Below are 12,099 nucleotides of genomic sequence, written 5' to 3' on the forward strand. Positions count from 1 at the left end.
GATATTCGTGACTGTGACAGGTATTCCTGAATAATGAAATTACTATCAGCAAATGACCCTCTTCCCAGGGTCACGTGAATACCATGACACAGTGCTGAAAGAATAAAATCAGGTTGTATTTCATATAAAACAAGAATGAAAGCTGGAAATGGTTTCATATTTTCCCCCATATTTTCTTTTCCATTCCCAGTCATATCTTCATGGCTGATGGTTAACAGGGTGCTTTCCTTCTATGTGTGGAAGCATTTGTTATTGCTTCTGCGCTACTTTCCATAGCAACACAATGTCTCTGTTTAAGATCCAGTGGGTATGAGCAAACATAAAAGCCTTTAAGAAGCAGTTTGTGAAAGAAGCTAAATTAAACTTACATCTTTAACTGTGCAGTCAGTATTTATTCCGGTCTTCCGAAATGCCTTGCTGAGGGCCAGAATGCCCTCAGTCGTTAAGTGCAGAATGGGCTGTATTGTGCCAGATCCTCTGTCCCCTTGGCACCGAAAGCTCTGCCAGAACTGGGTAGTGGATTTCTACAGAGGAACTCAAAAGCAGTACAGGGATGACATGATAAATCCCCTGCTATATCCTTTCTGTCCTTCTCTCTCCCAGTTCCCTCAAGCTGCAGCTGAGGAACTTCCTTGACTAGAGGAGGTGTTGATGCTTTTCTTTAGATGCAATGTAGTAAAGAACTCCATTCCTTATTCACTTCACTAAAGGCAAGAGACAAACCATAGTCTCTCTGGTTGCACACTGCACTCAAGGGACAAAAAAAGCTCATATCTTGGGTGGGAATCAGAGACTGCTTGGAAGGTCCAAATAATTTGCTGAATTTTTAAAAAGCACAGAGTGAGCACAAAAGTATATAATTTATAAAAATCTACTATGAAGAGCACTTTTTTTTTTTCAAAAGAATTCTTCACAGAAGAACAAGTGAATATTAAGTTAAGACTCAAGCCAGACAGTACAAGATGAAGTACTCTGAAGACACACTCAGCACATGGAAAAGGCTAAAAAGCATTGGTAGGAGAACACAAAACAAATAATTTGTGCCCCAGCCTGGAAACTGAAGAACGCACAGGCACTGCTCCTTTTATAACAGCATTTTGCAGAAGCCGTAGCCATTTACATGCAGAAATTTCTTAGAATCCTTTTCTCTACCATGAGGTAGAGATTGGTAATTACCAATCTGGTGACAGCGGCACTAGCTATGAACAACAGAAATAGGTAACAAGCATTAACTGGGCAGATTTTCCTGTCATTGCAGCAGATTTTTAATTGAGCAGACTGTTCACCAGCACAGCCAACTCTCTTAACTATTACTGTAAGCCCTGTCATATAAAAGGGGTGCTTTAAGCCCTTAAATCCTTGAGCCATTTGATATAGCATAATATCTGCACTTTTACATTTCTTTCCTTTATGCTTATATCCCTTTGGACTGCACAGACAATCTTGAAAACATGAAACTTGAGAACATAACTGAACAAATTAAAATAATTACCAATTTTTAACTCCCATAGTTACCAAGTCTGTCCCAGTTGACATGAATCTTGATTTTGGAGCCTGCCAGCACCCCCCCAGAGTTGTTTGACATGCTGCAAAAGCCCCAGTGCAGCATCAGCCTGGTCTTTCTTTGCAGTACCTCTCCAGCCAAAGATGTTGCCATGACTTTGACAATGGAAAACATCCTCGTTACTGTGTATTTACTCTTCAATTTACTCGATAAAAAATAGCGGGTGCTTTGAAAATGCCATTTAAAATAAATGTTAGTTAATCTGAGACTGCTCACCAGCAGCTCTTGAATTTATAATGTTCATTTTCCATTCAATAGAGATAAATCTGGATTTAAAGAATAGTGCTCCAGTATTTCTATTTTTAAAAATTGTTAGAAACCATATGGAACTGGCTCGCAAATACTACTGAAACGTGCACTGTGAGAGCAGCAGCAGTCTGGTGAAAAGGGCACTGAGTACATCAAGAAATAAGGAAGGGTAAAGACTCAAGTTTACAAACAAAAGCCTGTCTTTTTGTCAACCTTATCTAAACTGGAAAAAGAATACTATTCTCTCTTACTTCTGCTTTTATTCAACATTATTTTCATGGTTTATTTCAGTGTGAAACTACGTAATGGAGCAGCAGTCATTTTACCCATGACTTAGAGCTACACTGAAGAATTTTAGAAAGATACTGTAATTAGGATTTTTCCTCTGCTACAACAAAATTGTGCTTATAGACACTTTTAAATGTGATTAATCGGTCTTATTTTTAAATCTTAATATCTCAAGCAAATGTGATTCTTTTTTTTTCTTTTTTTCTTTTTGACTTCAAGAACATGAAGTGAATAGAAGCAGCAGAATGATATGGAATAAGTAATGGAACAAAATGGAGCTGGGAGACAATTAAAAATGCCTGAAAATGTAGATCTTCAATTTAAACACACAGCAGCAACAAAACAAAATCAAGAAGAAACATCAACAAAGTGCATTAAGATAGGTGGAAAAAATTTCTGTTTTTCTCAGCCTGATCCGATTGTTTGGCTTATATACAGCTGCAGCAGATAGCTGTTACACCACAGGACATGAGGGCTCTCACTGAGCCCATCACAGGTGAACACCCACAGCATTTAAAAGTAGGTGGAGGAAAGGGGAATATAGACTGAATTCAAAATAATTTTTTTTAAAAAAAGTTGTTAAAACTCTTACCATAGGATGTCCTGCAGCAGCTCCTGTTTCTCTTGATGTTTTCAGGCTCCCCGCCTCTTCCTTCTCCCTCAGCCCATTCTCCCTGCCTGCAATGGGCAAGGCCCCAAACTGTGGCAGCTCCAGCCCTAAGCTCCCAGTGTCCTGCTGGCATGGCCCTGCTGTCCCTTCTGCAGTCCCCTGTTAGCCAGGCAGCTTCAGAGCTGCCCTTGCTTTACCTCAGTGCTCTGGAAGGGCGAGAGATAGCAGCAGGCCCCACACTGAGGTACTGCTGCAGGAGCCCTGAGAGAGATCCATCAGCTCCCTGTGCGCTTGCTGCCGGCTGGCCTCCCAACTGCTGCCCTCTGGATCTGGGATGGGCTTTTGCCCCTTCATTTCAAGGTATTACCAGTATTTATGACTTTATCTAAAACTTAAGAATATGGTTTCAAAAGGCTCAGCAGGCCGACCTAAATTGCATTGTTGCCAAAGGGAGCGTGCGTGTCCGCCTGCCTTTGGCTGCCCTGCTCACCCTCAGGATGGTGCTGACGATGACAGAGGCCTTCCTGTGTGCCAATTCCATTACCTATAGCAGAACATAAATAAACAAAGCTCTTTGTCATATTAATGAGTTAAATTAGCTCATAGATGGGTCCAAAGTGTGCCAGAGCTGGTGTGAGAAAAGAGGTGAAGAAGCCAGTGCCTGGAGGGGTGGGAAGAGAAGGGAGGAGAGATTCTCTTCTCAGCCATGTTTGGTCTGTTTAGTGAATTTTAGTCTTTGTTTTATCTAAACTCAGAAACCCAAGGATATCAGAAGGGCACTGTCAGTCATTTCCCTCTGTCGCTAGTAGGTGCCTGTGGAGTGTTGCTGCCATGTTGGGGCCTGGCTCTCGATAACACTCTCCAGCAGCCGGCACTGCCACTCTCACTGCTCACAATGGCTATCGGCAGAGAGTCTTCTCCTTTTTTTGACAAAAATATTCTTCTATGCAAGCCAAAGCATTCACACAAATGCCTGTAATGTTTCTGAAGTGGGATGTGAATATTTTCCTTAAAAGTCACACATAAAATCATGAGAAAAGGCTGTTGAAAAGAAAACATTATAATCTGCATTTGGATTGATCTAATAATACGTTCCTGGTGGCATAATCTTGGAGCGTTCTCTTGAGTGTGATTAAATTTAGAAATAATGAAACAAATATTTTTATGCCTCCCTTGGAAAACAGGAGAGAGCCAATCTATTACTTTCTTACCTTAATCCTATCCCTCGTCCCAGAAACAGAATAGTTTTTGTCAGTGCTGATGGTAGATCGAAGTTTCAGTGTCAAGATATATGCATTAGAAAACACAATGGCTAAAGATTACGTCAGCAAATTTTAAGCAGGAAAAAAAAATTAGCACTAAGGGAAATTACTAGAGCAGTCCACCAGAGCTGTGGAAAATTCAGCAAGTTTTGCACTCCTTAAATCTGAATTAGCAGTCTTTATAAAAATATGTTTTCTAGTGGAGTTTTTTGAGGTAATCAGGGAAACTGCTGGATAGGATAGACAGGAAGTCAGGTCAGGCCAGACCATTATGACTGTCATTTTTTACTACGAACCTTGATTACTATTCTCAGTAACTATTAGGCCATGGATTAATAGCCTTCCAGACAAGGAGTACATTTTCTAACAAAGCTGACTGAAGCTGGAGTATTCCTTCCCTGATAACACTGAGATGTAGATGTACTGAGACCCTGCAGAGAGCTGTGAGTTTGCAAGAAACTCTACAGTTAACTTCATGGCAAATACAGCTTGTTCATTTCACATGACTAGTAATTTTAGAGAAAATAAAGAACCTAGAGTAAATCAAGTGGTATGCAGTCACGCATCTTTGTTTTACTGTTTCATTTAGTATCAGCCACTTAAAAAGGCTATTTGGAAAACCTTTTTTTGCCAATATTGGCAGTTTCCCCAATGAGCAATGAAACAGACATCACTGATTTTAATTTCACTAAGTATTTTCATTGTAGTTATCCCCTAGCAGAGTCTGCATTACTAAAAAGAGAATAGAAACCTAACTTATAAAAAAAATAATTAAAAGTGTTGAATCCCATTAGCACCTGACTTGAATAGCTGCACTTCGTACGGGATATTTCTTTTGTTTAAAGCCCAGCTAACAATAGAAGTTCTGAAGGATAAATTGGTAGAAAAGAAATAGAAGAAAATAATAAGCTGCAAATGGAAATACATAATGTAAAACTATAAGATTGCTTAGCAACAGTAACACAGTTAAATCAATATTCTGGCATCAGTGCTATACATTTCAAGATGACAAGTTTTGCTATTTTCCAGACTCCTTCACCTTATAGCTGCCCATTAATTACATTCATTTGTCAGCTGGCAGTACAAACAGGGTACAAATGTTTAGTCTGCTGCTTGTGTTAATATCTAGGAGTTGCGGTAGACAGAAGGTTTCCAGAACTCTGTCCTAATCTTACAAAGTTGCTTAGCTCTGATGTTTGCTAGCACCAATAGCTTGTTTTCTTTTTTCAGTATAGTAACAGATGAAAATATCTCAAGCTAACACTATCTTGATTGCACTTTTAACAAAGCTATTTTATAGCAATGCAGAAATTCCACCTCAATATCAGTTTTAGATGTGTTTACTTACAAATTACATTTTAGTGTTCAGTTTTAGGGCCAGACTTATTTAGATAGTGGTATATTTGCATAAGCTGTCTTGTGTTCCCACATCATGAATAGCAGTGTGGGAAGAAGCAGAGGTAAAATAGTGTCTTTAAAGCCAGCGTGTTCTGTGGGGCTTCTCAGGCAGAGATACAATAGAAGAATGAGGCAAGAAGCACATTGAATGTTAGTGCAATTCTCTCACCAAGTGAAACAAACCCAATCCTAGGCATTCATAGAATCATAGAATGGCCTGGGTTGGAAGGGACCTCAAGGATCATCAAGCTCCAACACCCTTGCAGCGGGCAGGGCCACCAACCTTCACATCTAATATTAGACCAGGCTGCCCAAGGCCCCATCCAGCCTGGCCTTGAACATCTCCAGGGACAGGGCATCCACAACCTCTCTGGGCAGCCTCTTCCAGCACCTCACAACTCTCATAGTGAAGACCTTCCCCCTGATATCCAACCTAAATTTTCCCTCCTTCAACTTAAAACCAATTCCCCTTGTCCTGCCATTATCTACCCTTGTAAAGAGTTGACTCCCCTCCTGACTGTAGGCTCCCTTTAGGTACTGGAAGGCTGCAATGAGGTCACCCCGCAGCCTTCTCTTCTCCAGGCTGAACAAGCCTAGCTCCCTCAGCCTGTCCTTGTAGGGGAAGTGCTCCAGTCCTCTGAGCATCTTTGTGGCCCTCCTCTGGACCCTCTCCAACAGCTCCCTGTCTTTCTTGTATTGGAGGCCTCAGACTTGGACGCAGTTCTCCAGATGGGGCCTCACAAGGGCAGAGTAGAGAGGGACAATCACCTTCCTCTCCCTTCTGGCCTCCCCTCTTCTGATGAAACCAAGGATACCATTTGTTTTCTGAGCTGCAAGGCCACACTGCTGCCTCATGTTAATTTTTTCATCCACCAGGACCCCCCAGGTCCTTCTCTGCAGGGCTACTCTCAAGGATTGCTCCTTCCAGTCTGTATATATGCCTGGGATTCCTCCAGCCCAAGTGCAAAACCTTGCACTTTGCTGTGTTGAACCTCATTAGATTCATCCAGTCCCACCTTTTGAGTCTGTTGAGGTCTCTCTGAATGGCATCCCTTCCTTCCGTTGTGTCAACTGCACCACTCAGGTTGGTGTCATCAGTAAACTTGCTGAGGGTGCACTCAATTCCATCATCCATGTTACCAATAAAGATGTTAAAGAACATCGGTCCCAAGACAGATCCCTGGGGGACACCTCTCGATAAAGATGTGGTGGGGGACCATGTCAAAGGCCTTGCACAAATCCAGGTAAATGACATTGGTTGCCTTCCTGTTGTCCATCAGTGCTGTCACTCCATCATAGAAGGCCACCAGATTGGTTAGGCATGACCTTCCCCTAGTGAACCCATGCTGGCTGTCTCGGATCACACACTCATTCCTCTTAGCTCTTCCGAAATTCAGGGTCCTGACCCCACTCTTTGCCAGGCCCACATTCCTCAAGATCATGATCTCAACCAGGGCATGGTCACTGCAGCCCAGGCTGCCTCAAACCTTAATGACTTAAATGATCTCCTCCACATTGGTGAGCAGCAGATCCAGCAACACTTCACCTCTGGTCAGTCTGTTCAGTACCTGAACCAGAAAGTTATCATCAGTGGATTCCAGGAGTCTCCTGGATCTCTTGCAGCTCACTGTGCGGTTTTTCCAACAGATATCCAAATGGTTGAAATCCCCCACTAGGACAAGAGCCTGAGAGCACGTTGCCTCCCACAACTGAAGCAAGAAAGACTCCTCTTGATCAGGCTGTCTGTAGTATACCCCTATCACCAGCTGGCCTTTATTAGTCCTATCCCTAATTCTAACGCACAGGCTCTCAACCTGTTCCTGACTGTTTCTCAAAGGGAGCTCCTCACAGTCTATCCTCTCTTTGACATAGAGAGCAACTCCTCCACCTGTCCTACCTTGCCTATCCCTTCTAAAGAGCCGATATCCCTCAGTGGTGGTATTCCAGTTATGAGAGTCATCCCACCATGATTCTGTGATAGCAACGAGGTCATAACTTTCCAAATGCATCACGGTTTCCAACTCCTCCTGCTTATGCAGGAGGCACTGGGTCACTCAGTCACTTGTGGGGGCAGAAAGTGAGCCAGAGTATAAGCATACATATGCAGAAGAGCTTTGCATTAAGCCTGGCATTGAACCAGGCTTCCTCATTGCCATGTAAGCTAGCCAGTATCGTGATAATCAAAACTCTGTCTAGAGATAATATATCATTCCTTTTCTGAAGTAGTCATTTATTACCACACTGCAGGAAATTGCAGCAGAGGGCAACAGCTGGGACCCTATGTCAAAACTTCTACCCCTGCTTTGCTAGGAAGTACTCTCAGCCAATTTGATCACTTGGCCAGGATCGTAACATTATCAGGACTCCTCAGGCTATGAGCAACAGCATTAACTGCTCTTAGTGCCGCTTCCTGTGGAGCTTTTGTTTTTTTTAACCATCTGGGAAGTTACTGAACAGATACAGGTAGGATTCAGCCCTGTTCATCAAAGATTTTCCCAGAGCACAACAGTGCAAATTTTTTGATCTATACTTGCTTTCTCAGGATTTTTTTACACAGCAGCTGCAGAAAAGCTGTAATTTAATGACCCACTAATATTTTCCACATAAATAGCCTGCAGTGCTCTGCATAATTCCTCATATTGCAGTAGGCTGACATGGATGTAACAGACAGTTATCAGGTACCCTGGTCTTCAGTGTTTTATGTATATGTTAATTTTTATCTATAGGTATAGATAATATTATCTATAGATTTTTCATATATTTGAAATTAAACACGTAAATATGTTTTGGACTGTTGTTCAATAAAGATATAGGCTCTGTACAGAAGAGAGAATGTGAGTGACCTCTGCTGACTATCCTTGTGGACATACTTACTTCACCTTGTTTGTAAGAACTACTGAAGACAGGGATAACACCAAGTTACTTGACTATACATTAATGGAATATCCTGAAGATCTCTATCTTCAATGTTGTTGCTTCCAGCTCTTGCTGAGGCAGCTTGCAGGTTTATACAGCTGAACTTTCCTCATTTATTTTATACAGATTCTTTTTGTCAATATAAACACAGATTAAAGCTAAAATGTTTAAAAACTGAAGCTAGAGACAGAAGACAGCAGCTGGTCCCCAGAGGGAAGGCTCCAGGTCAAAGAGACTGGGGAATTTTCTCCTTGTCTTTCAAAGGCCGATGCTAAGGAGACCACTTTTGCTCCAGTGAGGCTGTCGGATGGACCTGTTGATATCTTTGCAATACTTCTGCTCCTAAGAAAAAAGAGAAGCACAGGCTGTGGAGTCTTTTCAGGACAGAGCACAAAAACCCACTTAGGATATCCTTTTCAATTACTATTCTTGCTCCTACTGACAAAAGTTGGCAGCATCACCATTTTTTTGCCCCTTCCTTTAGTCATCTTCATTGCAGATGGGAAGGAAATTGACAGGGAGATGAATCCTTCCTACCAGCAGGAATCCAAGGAAAGCACAAGCTTTTCATAGAAATGGCTCTCTAGCTAGGCATAATCCTACCATTACAATTTCAGCAATCATAATTCTAAACTTGGCACCACGTGTATATTCTCTAGCAGTATTCTCTGACAATAACATTAGCAGCAGAGATGAACCTGAGCTTGCTTTACCCAAAATAGCACTACTGCATTAATAAGTAGTTCAGTGGTGTTTCTAAGTAATTGGCTTGTTTTAGAGTTTTAAATTACTATTTTTGCATTTAACCTTTCAACATTCCCAGCTTTGATAATTTTCAGTTTCCTCATAGTGACTTTTGTACCAATAGATTTGACATTCACATCAGTTGCGCAACATCAACAGGAAAACCGAGGTCACAAGGCCTCCGTTGTCCAATCTATTGTTTCCCTCTGATGATCTTTCTGCAAGATAAATTAATCTTGAAAGGCATTTCTTAAAAAGGAAGAGAGAGAAGTTTCCACTGGAAGATTATTAAAATCAAAAGGTCATTCAAATCTGATGTACTTGAAGAGTTTTGCTGTTGTTACATTACTGTTTTGATTAAAGGTGTACTGTTTTACCAAAATAGTAACATACAGGAAAGGCTGTTGGGTGAACACCCATATGTAAATGCATGACATTGAAGTGGCTATTACAGCTTCTATAATAAGAAGTTGTATTTGGATAAGAACATTCATCTGCACTAAGGGAAATCTGTAAAACCTTGCAGCAGTAAAACCAGTATAGATAGGCCCCTCTAGAAATCTCTGGCTCAGCTAGGAATAATAAACAGCAAGTCCCTTCCCCTATTCACTGAACTTAACTTTACAAAACTGTAGTACAGTGAAGAGGATAGCCATCAATGTTCTTCATTCTTTTTCCAGATGAAGTGAAGGTGACTGCCTTCCCCAGTATAGCAGTAGTATGTTTTGTTTATTACTTGGCACCTGCTCTTTTAAATCAGTGATGTAAAGTGGCTTGCAATATATATTGGAATGTCGTAGATCTTTCACATTTAAGAAAAATTTAAATACATTATGGAGGTGAATGTCAAAAGATGATCCTGGAAGTCTTACTCATTTCTTTTCAGTTGACCTCTTTTATTTCATTATAATCATAGAATCACAGAATAGTTTGGGTTGGAAAGGACCTTAAAGATCACCTGGTTCCAATGGTCCTTCCATGAGTGGGCAACCCTGTCACTAGATCAGGTTGCCCAGGGCTCCATCCAACCTGACCTTGAACACTCTCAAGGATGTGGCAACAACAGCTTCTCTGGGCAGGCTGTTCCAGAGCCTCACTAAACTCTGAGTGAAGAAATAGTAACAACAGACACAATGATATTCAGTTATTCTTCAAAACTCAATCTACAGGGAAGTAAAAGTATGGCAAGACAATGTAGAACCAATGTGCTTTATTTCGCTTGTCTATAATTGCCTGTTTATAATTATAATTGTTTATAATTCTTTGAAGAGAGATGAAAGTATCTGCTCTAAATAACCAGTTATTTTTTTAACAGATGTATTTATTTACATGTATTCATATTTAAATCTTACATAAATTTACATCTGTTTATTACTTCTATTTATTAGAGAAATTTTGGCATTATTAATCTTTTCTCTAAACAGGAAGCATAAGCTATTTGATTCTTTGTTGTTTTTTTTTTTGTTTTTTTTTTGCTTTGCTTCCTTGATTTTTTTTCCTTTGCAATCTTGTGGTCTGAGGGAAAGAAACAGAAATATTTAAGACGTAACAAGAAGGGTGCCAAACTGTGAAAAATGTGCCTTCTCCTTACCAGCTATTATTCATCCCTGTGAGGAGCAAGTTCCAAAGTAGGCAGGTGAGTGAGAGCTGAAAAAGCCTTATTTTTTCCAGTGTGGAGGTGACTGGTTTCCCAAGCTCCAAAAGTGCAGCAAGAGCCCCAGGAAAACCTCTTCAAATGATCGAATGTGACGAAATTTGCATGTCTTTTGTCTCTTGTAAAGCAAGAGGTAATTTTCATCTTTCTTTTCTGCCGTTACTATTTATTTTGGGGAAGATATAATCATGTTCTGCAGTACATTGTATTTTTATGGAGCATTGTTTCGTAAAATCATCACCTCCTCAATGCTGAGTTAGGAGGAAAGAATGAAATTTCATTGTAACGCCACTTAGATCTATCACCAGTCAGCTCTGGTTTCTTCTCACTTAATTACTCATCTCATCCTAAACTATTTATATCTTAGAAATACTTGGTTTATTTTTCCCACTCCGAAAGAATGCAACTATAACAAATTGAAAACAAAAGGAAAAACACAAAGTTGCTTCAAAATGACTGAGCACGGAGCTGTTCTTCTGAAAACCCTTGAGCTTCCTGGTAAATTATGAATACTTAATGAAGAAAATAGCCTAAATCATCAAAGATCAATCTGCAGACTTTTTGTGTTGAACCTTTTTCCTTTTTAAATGTTTATAGTGAAAGCACTGTTTTGTTCACAATGCATTAATTCTTACTGCTTGTAAAAATTATTTTGGGAGGTATCATATTTTAAATACTAGTTTCCAGTAGTTTTTCCACATTACTTCTTTGCTTGTGGGTCTGCGCTTGCAGCCAGTAATATATAACAATGGCTTCATTTCTTTCAAAGTTGGTGTTTTACACTCTGAGTATGTTATTCAGTTCCTTTAATACAGTGATACTAAATCAAACTGAACCATTAAGTTGTTTCCCACACGTTTAAATTTCCTAACACCTTAGCTATTCTTGTATTCTAAATGTGTTGGGAGCATTCTTTGCTAACACATGATTTCAGCTAAGCTGTGACAGTTTTCAGCAGCTGAAGACTTCTTGCTCAGTTGTCACTTAGTGCTATAATTCAGCTTCCCTGCAATAATATTTGCATTACAACTATTAAAATCCATTAAAAAATAAACCTTGTGCAGAATTTTTGTCTTTACTAAAAAGGATAACAAATAGAAGCAGTGATACTATTTCTTCTGGTTAATATCCAGTCTATCCTGGGCCCCAGGAAAGTCAGTGGGGGATTTGCCACGGATTTAAACGACACCAGGACTTCACTTGGTTTTGAAACTAGTTATGGTTTGTTGCTGTTGTTTGTTTCTCTGCTTCACAACAGCATGAGAAAAAAGAACATTTTTCTCAGAAAATGAGAATCATCACAGAACTGCACATCCCTACAATAGATGTGTAGTCACTGTTTCTAGGATGGTGAGGGCCACCTCTACGGGATGCTCCCATTTCCCCTAGTCCTGAAGAAGACTCTCATGGTGGT

This window comes from Numida meleagris, chromosome 3, assembly GCF_002078875.1.
Source record: "Numida meleagris isolate 19003 breed g44 Domestic line chromosome 3, NumMel1.0, whole genome shotgun sequence".
Lineage (NCBI taxonomy): Eukaryota > Metazoa > Chordata > Aves > Galliformes > Numididae > Numida > Numida meleagris.